This window comes from Dendrobium catenatum, unplaced genomic scaffold (assembly GCF_001605985.2).
Source record: "Dendrobium catenatum unplaced genomic scaffold, ASM160598v2 fragScaff_scaffold_586, whole genome shotgun sequence".
NCBI classification, from domain to species: domain Eukaryota; kingdom Viridiplantae; phylum Streptophyta; class Magnoliopsida; order Asparagales; family Orchidaceae; genus Dendrobium; species Dendrobium catenatum.
In genome coordinates, this window is record NW_021319048.1 from 1,138,485 (window position 1) to 1,156,476 (window position 17,992).

At 32.4% G+C, this 17,992-nt stretch overlaps 2 non-coding genes across 2 annotated transcripts; one reads left to right on the top strand and one right to left on the bottom strand.

Annotated features, from left to right (window-relative positions):
* The first annotated feature begins 305 nt into the window (after positions 1–305).
* On the top strand, positions 306–412 carry LOC114579633. Its single transcript, XR_003700731.1, has one exon. It is a non-coding gene; the product is annotated as a small nucleolar RNA R71 (small nucleolar RNA).
* Positions 413–12,154: 11,742 nt separating this feature from the next.
* LOC114579634 lies at positions 12,155–12,261 on the bottom strand. The gene has a single exon (XR_003700732.1). It is a non-coding gene; the product is annotated as a small nucleolar RNA R71 (small nucleolar RNA).
* Between the last annotated feature and the right edge of the window lie 5,731 nt (positions 12,262–17,992).

Consider the following 17,992-nt stretch of genomic DNA (forward strand, 5'->3'; position numbering starts at 1 on the left):
AATCAAAGATATGCAATGAATAGTAGCTCAGACGACATTATTTGTCATAATCAATATCTCAAACTCAGTGTCATGGGTTACAACAAAATATATAAAGAATCATTTTCAAATACTCTTCCCACTCTCTTAGGATTCATCCTATTAATAGGCCATTAAAAATTATTTGTTATAATTCTATCAATTAATTCAAAAGCTTTCTCAAAAGGCTTTAACATCAAAGTGCCTTTAGCTATAACATTAGTTATGGCTCTAACAGATCCTATCAATCCATTATAAAAAAAGATTGAATTATCAACCAATCAGGTAAGGTATGGTGAGGACACTATCTAATCATCTCCTTGAATCTCTCCTAACCTTCATAAATAGATTCTCCTTCTAACGAAATAAAAGAAGTAATATAATTTCTAGGTTTGACAATCTTAGATGTTGCAGATCTATAGCTTATGATTTTGATGATAGCAAACATTCTTATTTCTCTAAGACTGCTTTATGTACTGAAATTTCAGGTTCACATGATCGGACTGCAATTTGGAATCAGCTAAAGATTGGATAGACTAGGTCTGAGTCAGTTTGTACTTTTTTTCCTTTCTTGAATCTATTGTATTTTTTGTGGCTCCTGATGATTTGTAACTTGGAAGATTCTCTTTTGGATTTATGTTTTTTGGTAACATCATCCTAGATGATATTTACATCGTCCAGGATGATCTGTTCAAAAGTAGAAACCCAAATTAGGGCATCCTCATTAAGGCAGCTGTCATTAGTGGATCGGCCTGGACGATACCAGTATCGGCCCGGATGATAGTCTCAATTCAGAAAGAATCAACTGCCATAATCAGTTTAGGAATTCTTTGTTTTTGAAAATCGGCCAGGACGATATTCATATCGTCCTGGCCGATCTAACACAATTATGCCAAAATTGATCTGGTATCTTTAGAAAGCATTAATAGTTGATTGATACGATCACATCATTCGGGATGATCGTAGGATCGGCCGGAACAATGTCCTGGACGATCTACATCGGACAGCTCGAATTCAGGGCGATGATCGGGACGATTGAAATCAATTTTAAACTAATCGGCCTGGACGATCATGTTATCGGCCAGGACGATGTAACTAATTTTTTTCTAATCATCCCAAATCATCCTGGGCTGATGAGCTGAATTTGTACTGATCGGCCAGGACAATATACCTATCGTCCTGGATGATAATGTCGGCAACTTGCATTATTGAGCTCATTTTGAGCTTTTCTATTTAAGCTTGGAATGACACTTTGTAAGTGTCTTTGGCAGCCATTGTAGCTTTGTTCTTATGGGGGAGACTTGAAGAGAGAGCTTGAAAGGGAGTGAGGAATGGGTGAAGTCTGAGAGGGAGAAGATCTTGTGAGGGGGGACTCAAGGGAGTGTGGAGGGGATTCTACACGGTTTCTCCGGCAGGCTTGCACCTTAATACCGTCGGATTCAAGGTTTATCTCGAGGGAAGTTCACCAAAGAAGAAGATCTCTTTGCTATCAAAGGACCTGGCGACTCCGCCGCACCGGGGAAGGTGGAAGTGATTTTGTAAGGGCTTCTCCGCCTAGCTGTGGGGGCTAAAGGAGAGACACTTGGATTAGTGCAATACTTGGAGGGTGCCTCCAAGGAGTGGACGTAGGTCAAAGTTTGATCGAACCACTATAAATCCGATGTGTTCTTTTCTTATTATTGCTTCAGCATTATTTTCTTCCGCACTTGATTTCTATGGCGATTTTGGTTTGAGTTTTCTCTTTGGTTTTAAAGTTATCCAATTCACATCTCTCTTTGTTAATCTTGGGCTAGTTCTATATGGCTTAACATCCCTAACAAACTTTCTAGTGCCATCAGAGCACTTTCAAGTTGTATCAGGGAGCTCAAAGAGCCATTCAAGTGATAAAGGGCATAAAATGAGCCCACAAAAAAAATATGCTTATTTTTTCTTATACTACTAAAAGCCTAAGTAAATCTTTGATATGTTCAAAACTTGTGCTTGAAAATCTTGGTTTTTGATTCAGCAATTCATGCATTGATCTTCTATTAGATATGTTTTATGAAAGGAGTTTTGAAAAATTAATGTTTCTTTCCCATTTATTGCTTGATTTGGATATTGGATTAAAAAGATTTTGAGCCTTTAAAAGAACTTGAGTTGGTATTATCAAACTCTGAATTCTAACCTTTTATGGGCTATGCATTATCAATACAATTTTACTAAGTTTTTTATTAAAACCAAGAGGTAACTTTTTCATTTTAAGAATAATTGTTTTTTCACTAGATCAGGGAACATTTTTTTTGTCTTTTATTGGTTTTGTGCCTTCTCTCTTTTTTATAATGTCAAAGGGGGAGAACGTACTGTTGAATTTGTATCTGTTTTTTTTCTTTTCAAAAAATTTAAAACAGCAAAAAAATTTATCTCACCTATTTTTTTTAAAAGTGTTATTCTAGTAAGGGGGAGATTACGAGAAAATGTTCTTTTTTGCAAATTCAAATTGAAATGTTTGCCATCATCAAAAAGGGGGAGATTGTTGCGGATCTATAGCTTATGATTTTGAAGATAACAAACATTCTTATTTCTCTACGACTGCCTTATGTACTGACATTTCAGGTTCACATGATTGGACTACAATTTGGAATCAATTCAAGATTGGGTAGACTAGGTCTGAATCAATTTGTACTTTTTTTTCCTTTCTTGAGTCTATTATATTTGTTGTGGCTCCTGAAGATTTGTAACTTGGAAGATTCTCTATTGGATTTCTATTTTTTTGTAACATCGTCCTGGACGATATTTATATCATCCGGGATGATCTGTTCAAAAGAAGAAACCCTAATCAGGGCATCCTCATTAAGGCAACCGTCATTAGCGGATCGGCCTTGATGATACTAGTATCAGACAGGATGATAATCTCAATTCAAAAAGAATCAACTGCCATAATCAGTTTAGGAATTATTTGTTTTAGGAAATCGGCCTAGACGATATTCATATCGTCCTGGCCGATCTAGCACAATTATGCCTAAATTGATCTGTTTAGAAAGCATTATAGGTTGATTGATATGATCACATCGTCCAGGATGATCGCAGGATCGGCCGGGATGATGTCCTGGACGATCTACATTGGACAGCTCGAATTCAGGGCGATGATCAGGACAATTGAAATCAGTTTTAAACTAATCATCCTGGACGATCATGTTATCGGCCAGGATGATGTAACCAATTTTCTTCTGATCGTCCTAAATCATCCCGAGCTGATGAGCTGAATTAGTACTGATCGGCCAGGACGATATACCTATCGTCCCGGACGATAATGTCAGCAACTTGCATTAATGAGCTCGTTTTGAACATTTCTACTTGAGCTTGGCATGACACTTTGTAAGTGTCTTTGGCAACCATTGTAGCTTTGTTCTTGTGGTGGAGACTTGAAGTGAGAGCTTGAAAGGGAGTGAGGAACGGGTGAAGTCTGAGAGGGAGAAGATCCTGTGAGGGGGGACTCAAGGGAGTGTGGAGGGGATTCCACACGGTTGCTCCGGCAGGCTTGCACCTTAATATCGTCAGATTCAAGGCTTGTCTCAAGGGAAGTTCACCAAAGAAGAAGATCTCTTTGGTGTCAAAGGACCCGGCGACTCCGCCGCGCCGGGGAAGGTGGAAGTGATTTTGCAAGGGCTTCTCCGCCTAGCTGTGGGGGCTAAATGAGAGACACTTAGTTTAGTGCAATACTTAGAGGGTGCCTCCAAGGAGTGGACGTAGGTCAAGGTTTGACCGAACCACTATAAATCCGGTGTATTCTTTTCTTATTATTGCTTCCGCATTATTTTCTTCCGCACTTGATTTATGTGGTAATTTTGGTTTGAGTTTTCTCTTTGGTTTTAAAGTTATCCAATTCACCTCTCTCTTTGTTAGCCTTGGGCCAGTTTTATAAGGCTTAACATCCCTAACGAACTTTCTAGTGCCATCAGAGCACTTTCATTAGAAGGTGAGAAATACTTTCCATGAAATTAATGGGCCAACTCATTTCATGCGGTAATTGAGCCTTAGGGTAAAGAATATAACAATATTTTTTCCTTATCTCTTAGAGAAAATGTAAACAATTTAATTCTATTGGCATATCACTAACATCATTGTACTTAATTAATGCATAAATTTTTAAGAAATTTGCTAAATAAATATTATGATCTTCAAAGGAAGTTCTTCTAAACTAAGAATTTTATACATTATAAATTATTATAGGTTTTAATTAAAAATTATTAGCTTGAATGCATGTCTATTTATGCCCTAATGAATTCTATCTTCCATAGAGTTTGCAAAATCTTTAACAGTTATAAAATGATCTAATTCTTAATTAGGTTAGCCATTCTCAAAATGTTTTTGGTGGTTTTAATTTTAGAAAGTGTTCTCTTAATTTTTTAGTGATAATATAGTAATGTTTCCCTTCTATGGATTCTAACCATACAACCACAATTATGTAATTACCAAAATAAAATAAAAGAATAAGAAATTATATATAGTATGACTAATTATGCAATTATTTAAACAATTTAGTAAAATTATAAAAAAAACCAATTCTTCTTCGACAACGGCGCACAAAATTTGATGGAAGTGGTGGAGTAACCCTTAGAATTATGAAAATAATATAGGGCTCTATCAATCCCTAAATAATGCTTAATTTTTTTATTATAAAATATATAAAAATCCCACTTAATATGCATAAGTATATGTGCTCAATCAAGAAATATAGTGAAGGAGTAAAGTATCAATTATGAAGAATGTTTACTTACAAATATAATATATTTCATATTGTTTCTCTTTTATATTAATGTTATTTAGAGCACATGTATTACCAATCGCTCAATCAGGTGTGAAGAGATAAAATACATATTTAACCCTTCCAGCTTCAATAGAACTCTAAACTCACATAATCTATCACCCTATGGAAATCTTTAAAGAGTAAATAAAACATGAACTGTTAAGACACCCTCATTTCAATTCTACTCTATAAAATTGGTCTAGGTCAAGCACTATGTCTATGCTTGCATCATACCAATCCAATATACCTTATTGTGTCTACTTTCTTATTTCTAGGATCGACATTACACCTAATGTTAACTATACATATGATAACTATGTGCATTAAATGAAGGCTTGATATATTAAAAATATCATTAAATTTTTTATTAAGAGAATTTATTCATACTCAATATTCCATTTACACCATCAATCTAAAACAAGATAAATTTAATCAGATATAAATATAATGAATTAGTGAGGCAAACTCATTTTCATTAATTGCATAAAAGAAAGAAAGTATAGAAGAAAAGATATCATTTGATGATTTTAATGATCTCCTCCACACTCCTTGAACTTAAAATATACTTTCATAAATATTGACCAAACACTCTTATAAAGTTGATCAAGTTTTTCCTAAATTTCCTTAAACATCACTCCTAATAAAATTGTGAGAAACACTATAAAGACTAAAATTAACTAAGTGACTAAACCCCCTTCTTAACATTACAAATGGACTATTTTTTTAAAAATATAGAAAATAGATTCTAGTGCCGTGACGCTTGAGACAGTTGCATTGTTGTGCCTCATAAAATGAACTAACATTGCAGCACTGAAGGATTTCCTCCGTGGCGGTGCTTGTTGATGTGGACCCACTATTTAGTGAAAATATGTGTCTCTTCACTAGTAGATCTTGTACTAAAGGGTTATAACTATAGTGCTTGTTGGCTCAAGAAAAATGAATCTACGAATCCCACTTTATTGACATAGGATTCCATCTTCTTTAAGTCAGACTATAGTTAACCAAATTTCCCCTGATGGTAGTTTCAAGCTTTAATTTAAGATAAATCAATTTAACTTCCTCTATGACATACAATAAATAAAAAAAAAGTCTATATGTAACACCAAAAGCACACTTTAATGGATTCATTTTCAAATTGAGTTTTAGAATTCTTTCGAATATAATACAATCCTAAGATCATTTACATTCTCATGTTGAACATTATTTTTTATAACCAAATCTTCAACATAACATTCAACATGTTTATGAATTAGAGCATCAAAGATTCAAGTCATTCCCTTTGGAAGGTAACTCTAGCATTTTTCAAGATGAATGGCATCACCTTGTAAAAATATATGCTAATGGGTGTTTGAAACGAGGTTTGTTTTTCATCATCCAGATTCACTTTAATATGATTAGTCTGACGATCTATCCATGAATCAGAATATGTCATAGTTCGATGTATTATCAACCATAAGTTCTACATTGGGAAATGAAAAATTATCCTTTGGGCATGCTTTGTTCAAATCCTGATTGTCTATACAGACACGGATTTGACCATTCTTTATCTTTACTAGAATGTTATTGACGATCTAGTCAGCATTGTTTTCTTTATGAATAAAATCAACTTCAATAAGCTTATTGGTTTCAAGAATGACTTGTTCTTTAATTTCAAGTCACATTCGCTTGGGGGCTTGCTTGACCGGAAATATTTTGGTGTCGATGGAGAGTTTATGCAATGCAACTTTTTGCAATATTACATGCATTTCAGTATAGTTCCATGTGAAACAGTCTTTGTATTCAAGTAACAACATTCTCAGCTCCTCTATTTTATCTTACGAGAGATTAGCGCTGAGGAATATAGGCTTGCTTGACCACCTTCTTCAAAGTCTTTTGGAGCTTCTTTAAAATCTACAATTAGATCTTCTGCTTGACTTTTAGATTTTGATGGTCTCTCCTTGTCTGTAATATTATTAGAGGTTGCATATGTAAGATGCGGATGTCGAGGGTATTCAAGATAATGATAGGATGTTTCTCTTGTAAGATATGAATATCGAGCGTATTCAAGAACCCAAAATGTAAACAAACCATTGTTAATGGGCTTTCGTGCTTGCTCGTTATGCTTATTTGCATGTTCAGCTCCTTAATTAAAAGAGACAGCTGATTGTATAATCTATTTTTTCCCTATGATTAGGAGTTTAAAAGTTATAGAGATATCATCCTCTTCAATATCACTATCAATGTGAGGCACTGAGAAAACTTGCTCTAATTTATTCTTGTATTTATCATTCGATTTTCCTTAAGAAGCATAGCGGACTGAATTCTTGGAAGTGCATTACTTTTTGGCTTTTGGGTAATAAAGTACATCGCATCATCATATATTTTTACATAATGCACTAAGAATAGTCGTTCATCACCATCACTATGATATTCTTTATTATCTCGAATATATTTCATACATGGATAATGCGTTAAAGGCACTATTCCATACTCATGAAGCCATGGTCTTCTAAGCAGTTTCGTATATGATATTTTGGAATCAATAATGTGAAATGTTGCCTATCTATTAAGTTTCCCAAAGTTCAAAGGTAAGACTAAGGATCCTAAAGTTCATTTCCCTTGTTTGTAAAATTCTTGTAGAAACACAATGCTCTGTTTAGATATTGAACATCGAGGGCCAACCCTTTGATCTTTTTGAGGCTCATTAGATTAATAGAGGAACTTGGATCGATAAGAATTCTATTTATGTCAATGTTGTTACTCTTCGCAGTAACATGTAATGGCCGATTATGATCTGTAGTCCCTAAGAGTAGATCACTATCGTAGAAAGTTATTTTGGCAGTATTTTGTGTATGAAAAGCTAGAAACTACCTAAGAATGCCTCATACTAATCAAGATTTTGCAAACTTTTAATGAATGTTTCCCAAAGATTATTAAAAATTAGAAGGTCATCATAGATACTTAGCAATGCAAATAATTTTTAGAGATGGGATAATATATTGCAATCCATATTTGCACTGGAAACCTTAGGTTTAAGGGAATATTATTGAATAAAATCTACATTGAGATGAATGTTCTTTTCTTTATCCTTTGTTTTCTTTTGAGGTAGAGGAACTTGCTTTCCACTTTTTAGCTAGATTTGTGCCACCTTTGAAGATGAACTGGCTTTAGTTTGAGAATTCTTTAAAATTTTCATATCTTCAACTTCCTTAGAATCTGAGCTACTTCTGAGTTTTTGACATTTTTCTTTAAAAATCTTCTTACCCTTGTGATCACATTCTTTGTCAGGGAAATTTAAATTTTTATCCAAATTAGTGAAAGGAGCGGGTGTATGATGTATTTTGTTAGAAGACATTTTCAAATTAGCTTTACAAATTTCAAGAGATGTATTGCTTCCTCTTGCAGCCCTTCCACCTCATTTATTTAAAACTCTTCAAGTCTCGATTGGAATATTATCTTCCTTTTCTGATTCTGAGTCAATATATAAATCAGTTATATATTCCTCCAGCATGACAGGTCGCCTAGGAGGTTGTTTATATTCATTAATGGAGTCGATGTATTTTTCAATCACAATTTTTTACCCTTTTAATTTCTTCTTCTAAACTTTCTTAGAATTTGTACAGACTTAGGCTTTCCTTTTTAGTCTTTAAAATTTTTCAAAGGTTTCTTCTTTCTTGAACTAGGCTCTCCTACAAATGAATTCTTTGAAGTAGTCTTGGATGAACTTCCAATTATTTTGCCCTTTTTTGACGAATGCCTTCAACGTCTAATAAGACATATGAACATTTGTTTAGTTTTCTTTGAGGTAAATGTTTTTGAACCACCTTCATATTCTAGGGGTGCTTTTTCTCTCTTGTCTTATGTGCTTTAGCAAGGAACAAAAGAGGTAACATTGGCTTTCTCCCTATTGGGGTTGACAAAAAAACTATCACAAAGTGTAAGTTCACTATTTTGATAATTCCTTTCGACCCAATCTTTGAATATGAAATAGTATTCAATTTGGTGACTTATGATCCTATGATACAAATAATAGTTCAACTTGTCATTCATGTTAGCTTGTTCCGGTCAATGACATTCTAGCAAATGAAGGGCAATCTTTAGTCCTTGACTAAAAATCCTTTTTGTACATTCCTTTTTGAAGGAATATAGTTTCTTAATTCTTTCTTGCAAAGAAGGGACCATTTGCCTTTCTTTTGTTTATTTTAGCTTTTTTGGTGGATTTATTAACTCATCCTTTCCTTTCTTATCATAGGAAGATGGGAATGTGGTATTAACCTTGTTCATTTTGGATTAAAGGTTTTGACCTATTTTTCTTTTCTTGGCATGTTATTATTATAGTTGAAGCCAACATTTCTAGGCCTGGGTAACCTTCAAATTTGGCTACATGATCCAGTAACTCATAAAAAGTATTGCTTGTAGCCATTTCTGGATATGGAACCATCTGCTCATCTGTATTCCCCATTAATAGTTCAACAACATGCTTTTAAGTGAGATATTGTTCATATTTTATGCTAAGATTTCTCCACCTGGTTATATATACTTAGTAGTCGATTCCTCTCTTTTTCTCTTCTCAAGAACAAGGTCAGTGATAGTCACTTTTTTCATTGAACTAGCAAATCTTTTAATGAATATCATCTTTAATTTAGCGAATGTCCTTACTGAGTTGTTGAGTAACTCATCATAACACTCAAATATTGTACATGTTAAACCGCTGACAAATTGGCGTAGTAACAAAGTATCATACAACCCATATTTCTATATGTAGCTTTGAATTGTGTCATGCAATACTATCAAATATATTGGCAATAAAAATCCTTTTGGATATTTCTCGTAGTTATATTCTATCAGATACGGATGATATTTTCCCACAAAGGCTTCAGCAGCTTCAAAAGCAATAGCTGCTTTAATTTTTAACTGATGAGATCTTCAATCTGGGATTTGCTGACCATTTCGTCTTATATAGAAGTTATATAAGCTGGCTCCTAAAACTCTTCTAAACTTCTTCCAAGAATAACCCTTGCATCATGAATAGTTTGAACATTCCCTTGAGAATTTACTGCATGTGGTTGACTAGTTATAGCCATCATACCAAGTTGTCCAAACAACTATTTCACTATATTACTCATCTCATCCATGCAAGTATTAAAATGATGGATTTCTTGATGTTTCTTCTATTGAATAGATTACATTTTCAATTGAACCCATTTTATAACTTCTTCTGGTTGTGGAGTTCTATTTACATCCACTGCTTGTTCTTTGTCATCTAGTAGTTGTTCCTTATTTCGTAGATTCAATGATGCATTTTTTTGAGTATACCGCTAATTAGCTCTATTATGTACATGATCAACCATCCTAACAACTTCAACATCCATGGGACCAATACACCATTCCACTTCATCATTATCATCATACTAATTATCATTTTTATCCAACTCGTGGTCAACTCCAAGTTGGGACTATCGCTTCAAATGTATGATTGGAGAGTCAGGGTATTCATTATAAACATGATTATCTTCCTTTTTTAGCGAAGCCTTGTCAATAGAAGTCTCCTTATTGGGTGATAACATCTGGACCTAAGATTTGAGTCAACCTTTATAGATTTCTTTTATTATGGCCTTTCTCCTGAGCATCAGAATATTTGGGTCTTTTTGGAACCCAAACTTACTACCTTTTTGTGGTCACATATTAATGACCACCAACATCAAAATATACTTTTGTATGACCAAATTGATGATACCATTGTTGGGACTTTCAGTTTTCATATCTTCTATTATAGTCTTTTGTATGTAGATAATTAAAAGGCTCTCCCAACTGTATGTAGATTATTAGAAAGGGAAGAGATAGAGTTAGTATGAGTGAGAGATAGAGAGAGTAGTAAAAGGGGTACTGAGCGTGATGGAGAGAGAGATAAAAAGTTTGTGTGTGTGAGAGAGAGAGAGATAAAGTACATAAGGGAGGGAGGGAGAGAGAGAGAGAGAGAGAGAGAGAGAGAGAGAGAGAAAGAGAGAGAGCTAGCAAAGAGAGTGAAAAAAGGATAGATAGCATGTGATATATATATATATATATATATATAGAGAGAGGAGTATATATATATAGGGAGTTGGAGAGTGATAGAGAATGAGTAAAAGTGAGAGAGAGAGAGAGAATGAGAGGGAGAATTAGATAGAGGAAGAGATGTATTTTTAGAGAGATAATAGAGTGGGATAAAGAAAATAAGTGAGATGGAGTAAAAAAGTGGTCTGAGAGAGAGAAAGAGATAAAGAGATCGAGTGAGACATATACAAATGGAGAGTGAGAAAGAGGGAGATATTTTAAGAGAAATGAATCCTGCATGAGGGAAAATGTGAGAGAGTGAGCAGAATATTGAGATAGATGGAATGATAGAGTTGAGAGGTGAGAGAGAAGTGTGAGAGGGTAATACAGTGAACAAGAGAGAGAGAACAAGTGATATAAATAAAGAGATACATAGAGAGAGCAAGAGAGGGAGTGAGAGAGAGGGGGAGAGAAAGGGAGCGGGAGAATGAGAAAGAGAAAGTGATATAAAAAAAGAAACACATAGAGATAGAGTAATAGAGGGAGTGAGAGAGAGGAATATAGTAAGGGAGGGAGAGATAGCATTACCAAGAGAGTGTGAGGAATGGGAGAGCGAGAGAGAGAGAAAGATAGAGATGTATAAGAGAATGTGTGAGAGATAGGGAGATGGAGAGTGATAAAGAGGGAGATATGTTTTATGAGAAATTGATTGTGCATGAGAGAGTGCGTGGAATATAGAGATAGAGGCACAGATAGATTCGAGTGGTGAGGAAGAGAGAAAAATAGAACTGAGGGGGTAATAGAGTGAGCAAGAGAGAGAAATATATAGATAAAGATAGAGGTTGGAGGGAGAAATGAGAGAGAGAGAGAGAGAGAGAGAGAGAGGATGATGACCAGAGAGTTAGTGGAGTGAGAGAGAGAGTGTGTGTGAGTGTATGAGAGAGAGAGAGAGACAATGAGAGGGAAAATGACAGAGAGAAAGTGATATAGAGAATAAGAGACATTGACAAAATTTGACATGACATAAATAGAACTATCATCTAAGCTAATAATTTTCAATTAAAACCTGCAAGCTTTCATTTGTACAGAATTTTCAGTTTAGGGGAACTCCCATTGAAGATCCAAAAATACTTTTAGCAAATTTCTTAAAAATTTGTGTTGTGCAATATTTAAGTACAATGTGTTAATGATGATGCCATGAGATTTAAATTATTCCCATTTTCTCTAGGAGATAAGACAAAAATGTGGTTAAATGTTTTACCCCCAAGCTCTATTATTACATGGAATGAGTTAGCCCATAAGTTTATCAAAAAATATGCCACAGCTTCTAAGAAAGAAAAACTTAAAAATTAAATTACTTCTTTTACTTGGTTAGAAGGAGAATCTATTTATGAGAGTTGGAAAAGATTCAAGAATATGCTTAGAAAGTGCACTCATCATGCCATACCTGGTAGTTAATAATTCAAAATTTTTATAATGGATTGGTAGAATCTCTTAGAGCCAAAATTGATGCTACAGTTAGAGGTTCTTTGATGTCAAAGCCTTTTGAGGATGCTTATGAAGTAATTTAGAAAATGAAAACAAAAAACTTTCGGTGACCTGATGATAGGGTCAATGAACACTAAGCGAGTTGCAGGTGTCTATGAAAATGAATTTTTATCCATTTTGACTGCCCAACGTATAGCAATATTAAAGAAGTTCAGTACTTTAAGCTTAAATTCTAATTCATCTTTACATTTGCAATATAAAAGTGTAATGAAAGAGAATGATATATAATGGATTGAAAATTTAAATTTGATTGGAAAATAAAATAATCTCTATTCAAATACATATAATCCTGGTTGAAAGAATCAATCAAATTTTAGTTGATCAAATAATAATAGTGAAATCAAAGGAATTCTTGTCAAAATAACCAATGAGCAAATTAGAATAATTAAAATCAAGCTAATAATAATCCAAGACAAGCATATCCTCCTAGATTTAATCAAGACAATCAGTATGAAACTAGAAAGACAGCTCTAGAAGATGCGGTCGTGCGATTGGAAAATCAATAACAAAACCAAGCAGCTTCAATTAAAAACTTGGAAACTCAATTATGTCATCTTGTAGTTTCTGTAAGTAGTAGGCTCATGGAATTCTTACCTACTAACGCCAAAGTAAATCCTAAGGTGAAGGAAGCAGATACAATGAGACCCAATTGAAGAGTAACAATCATCCATCTTAAGCCAAATACAAAATATGGGCAAGTATATTTGAAGACTATAAACTTAGCGTTGCTTATAGGAGGTAACACATGTATATGTTATGCTAGTTCCCATTATGTTATGAATGTTATGTCATTTTTTGTGTTCAACATTTATTTTATGCACATTTTATCATTCATATGAGAGCATGTGGATGCTTCTCTACTTAGATCCAATCAAGCTGGAATTGGTGGCATTTTTAGGGACTACAAGGGCAGATTTATCAGTGCTTTGGGAAGAACAAAACTCAATGGGATATAGCTCAACTTGAGCTAGAGGCTGTCATTTCGGCGAGGGAGTTCCTTTGTGAATGGAAAGGAATCATTGTTGAAAGTGATAAGGTAAATATTATCAAGTTCATTCAAAGAGTCTTTGAAGAAGAATAATTGGCATGTGGATAGGTGGCCGGCTAAGGATCTATGTTTTTTGAATGAGTACAATAAGGTAATTTTCCATCATGCCTCTAGAAATTGTAATAAGGTAGCTAATTGTTGTGCTACTTTTGCTTTGGAAAATAGTTTTTACTTTGATAGGTCTTATTTGGAAAACGTTCCGTCCTTGTTGTGGAATCTAATCAAGGAGGAATGTGATCCCTTTATTACTTGTAATTAGCTTTGTCTTTTGGTTCTTAATGCATTTGATTGCAATTCTTCAAAAAAAAAAAAAGAGAGCATGTGGATGTATTGTTTGTTTATGTGTTTTATTAACATATTAGCAAATTCTCGTCATGCTTAAATTATTATTGTGCTCTAGTTACTTTTATATTTTGATTAATTAATTAACCCTTATGAAAATTATAATTAAAAATTATGTAATATTAAGATAATAATAAAAGTATGAATCTTATTTTGAATAAATTGTATTTATATTTTATAGGTTAGAAAAGCTAATAATTAACTCAATCAACCATTTGAGTTGAATTTATAAGCTAAATTCTTATAAAACTATTTTTTAAAATTATATGATGAATAATTAGTATTAAAAATTAGATATGAGTATATTAAAATTTGAAATCATGTCTAACATGAAGATAAATTAGTAATCACTTCAAATCCTTACATTAAAATCGTTAATGTTGTATGAAGGTCTAAAGCAGAAGGTGGTATTCAATTTCATTAATTAGCTACTATACAAAAGGAAAAAAACTATAAAATAGTTGTAAAAAAGACAAAAATATGATTACATTAAAAAATTTATATTGGTGAAAGCATAAGATTAAAAATAAATTCTTAAACATAAGCTAAAAAGGATAATATATGAGAGTAAATACAAGATATGAGGAAATACTGAAAGTACAATTTTAACATTAAAAATCAATTATTCACTTCAATAATTCAAAGTTAATGATTAAATCTATAACTTATAATTTCAAATTAGGTTGTAATTAGAATGATTGATTAGTTTAAATATTAGTATATTTTCAAACAAACAGTATAGCCTTATTAATTTTCACTAATTCTATGCAGTGATGTGTTATCATATAATTTAATAATTTTAAATGGCCATTTTTTTTGTTAATCACTTAATTAGAATTACAAAATTTTATTTGCATGAAATTATGCAAGAGTTTAAGTTAGGGAGAATTTGATGATTGTAATAAATAATGTTATATTTTATATATTATCTTTTTCGTAAAACTATATTGTTTTAGCCATGTTGTGCTAGAAAAATATAAGAAAGGCATGAAATTCAAAATATCATATAGCACCACCATGTCGGATGCCACAATGTCGAACACTATACTATTATGGCGCCATCATTGACACTGTTGAAGTGTCCAATATGGACTTGTCGATGCCCAGTCACTGTTTGATAGTGCCGCAACAATAGAGGAATTAGATCTGCAAAGCCCAATCTCTATCTACACAATACCCCAATTTTCAGTGTTGTTGAGCCAAGGCGAGTTCCACGTGGATGCTACAATGCTTAACAATTAGCAAAACCATAGTGCTATAATTATAACCAGCTAGGACAGATCTGTTAGCAAAGCAACACTTCGATTCAATAAACAATTTTGTCCACGTCAGCAAGCCCGCAATGGAGAAAATTCTTTAGCTCAGCGACGTTAGTTCATTTTATGGTTGTCACTATGCAAGTGTCTACAGCACTGCAGCACCGTAGTCTATTTACTTTGTTTTTTCTCTATATAGTCCATTTGTAATATTAGTAAGGGAGTTTAGTCACTTAGTTAATTTCAAACTTTATAGTGCTTCTATGCAATTTCCTAAGGAGTGACAACTAAGGGAATTAAGGAAGCGGTAGATCTACTTTTGATAGTGCTTGGTTAATTTTCGTGGAAGCCATCCAATAAGTTCACGGAGTGTAGAGTTGAGCATTGAACCCAATCGGTAATATCTTTTCTTATGTTCTTTTTTTATTTTGTGCAATTAGTAAAAATAAGTTTGTTTCACTTATTTTTCATGCCTGGCTAAATAATCTAGTTTTGGATTGATGGTATAAATGGAATATTGAATACTAATAAACTCTATATATCAATAATTCAAAAAAAATTTCAGTATACAAGGTCTTCATTTAATACACATAGTAGTCATATGTGTAGTTAATATCAGATGTAATATTAAGCCTATGAATAGAAAATAAAACACAACAAGATATATTGGATTGGCATAATGCAAACATAAAAATATAGTTTGACATATACCAAATTTATAGAGATGAATTGCATTGATAGGATTTTAACAGTACATGTTTCACTTACTCTTCTAAGATTTTCATAGGTTGACAGACTATGAGAGCTTAAAGTGGTATTGAGGTTAGAAGGTTTAATTTGTCCTCTATCTCTCTTGCTCTACTAAGCAGTCAGTGATACATATACTCTCCACCACCCCCATCATATCTCCTAACATTATATTAAATTTTTTTATATGATGAGAATTCACTTAATGAAATGTTATATCCTTTTCTAATATGGGAAGTAACCTTTCCCATAATACACTCAATAAGCTGAACTATAATCATCTAAAAGGTAATGGCTTGAGGACTCACAATAACGCTAGGCATAATGTCTTTAATAATCCATGGCATATCTTCTTGAGTTTAAATCATAGTTCCCTTTAGACCTTGCCTACTACTAAAATTATCTCCAATATGAGAAATATAGATAGATATCATCATCACTTTCACTAATCTTAAGGATGAAAATTATGTGTTTACACAACCTAATAAAATTGAAGAAATATGATGAATAAAAAATGACATTTATCAACATATCTAACAAATAGATATGATGTAAGATCAAGGTATCCAGTAAAGAAGGAAAATCATAAAAAAAAAAAAAAAATACATTTTATGTACATAATCACCATCCCACTATGGGAAAATCTAGTTTTATGAACATGATATGCATACCTTGAAGCTACTTCCTAGGCTATCTTACAGTTGGAGTAGTCTTTCCAATAATATCTTTACAAGAGACCCTTGCCCTTTGATAGTTGTGGAAAAATATTACTAAAAAATTGAATTTGTAGCTAAATTAACCCTTTAACAATAAAGTGGAATAACTCATAGGATGTGCTAGACCATTATCATCTAATTTATCATAATGTTCATGCCTCGTACCCTTCAAAAAATTATGAAATTAAATCAAGAAGGATTATTATAGTGTGTTTCTTTATCTCTTTGGGTGTCCAAACTCTTCTTCCAAGGGTATCGGTTTACTTTTGATCATCTTTGAAACTCATGTTGTGTTAACAAGCCAAAATTTAAATGAGAGCACAAAGTATGAAAATGTTTAAGAAAAAGCAAACCTATAAGAGTGAAAGAAAAAATAATCTTAAGAACCCTCAATCTATTAAAAATTGATTAATTATAACAAAGTCCTCTTTTTTATACCTTGAATAGTAAGAGAAAGCAACCATAACATTCTAAGAATAATAACAAATATCATGAGCTAAAAAAATATATTTATTCATCTATATATTCAAAGAAAAGGGAACATCATACAATTCCAACATGTAGCTACCTAAAGTGCAAATGTTCCATAACGCTAGTTGAAATAAAAGATTTCTATAGATAATAGAGGACATATGCTAAGGTCTTAAAAAAAATTAGTATAATGAATCACATAAAACTAGTCCCACGAAGTATTAATGTTATACCATTTGTAATTTTGTAGTTTTTACATTAATCCTCATGACCTACTTTCATTTTTATATTTGTTATCACATAACAAAAAAAGTATTTGTAGAATCTTTTTTGTGAAACAATTTTTGCACCAAACTCACTAAAAATTTAAAATATATTAAAAATCATTTTAAATCAAATCATGCAAATAATTTGCAAAAACTTAATATAAATAAAAGTTTGACAATAATGATTTACCTCTGGATTGTAACATGGCATCTATAACAGAATAAAAAGTAAAATGATCTTATATAAAACATATTCATTTTTCCAATCATATCCGCATATTTACTAAAAGGTTATAAAAAAAGGGTACATTTAGTTTCATGGAGCAATAGTGATGTAAATGTATATAAAAATTTCATATTGGTTCTACGTTTCCAATATTATTAAAATTAAATAAATTTTCTAAAAAGAATATAAAGAAATATATTTTTTAAAAAATAACTCCACATATAAATATATTAAATATTAACTCAGATTGATTTTATTCTTATAAAAAACTATCTTTTATATTACAAAGATTATAAAATTATTATGAGTAAAAGTTTATGTACTCAATATCGCTTATTAATTTTGGACGTTCAGATGAAGGAGTAGAATATAAACAAATAAGTAAAATGTTGTTTTAGGATTAGATGGGAGAATTAAAAAAAAAAACTTAAAAAAAAATATTTTTAAGAGTAGGACTCAAGATCTTAAGATTTAATATATTCATAAGGAAGCAAATATTATGTGAGAAAAAATAGCTAGTGATATTAAGAATGTTGCAAAGGATGTGAAAAGAGTA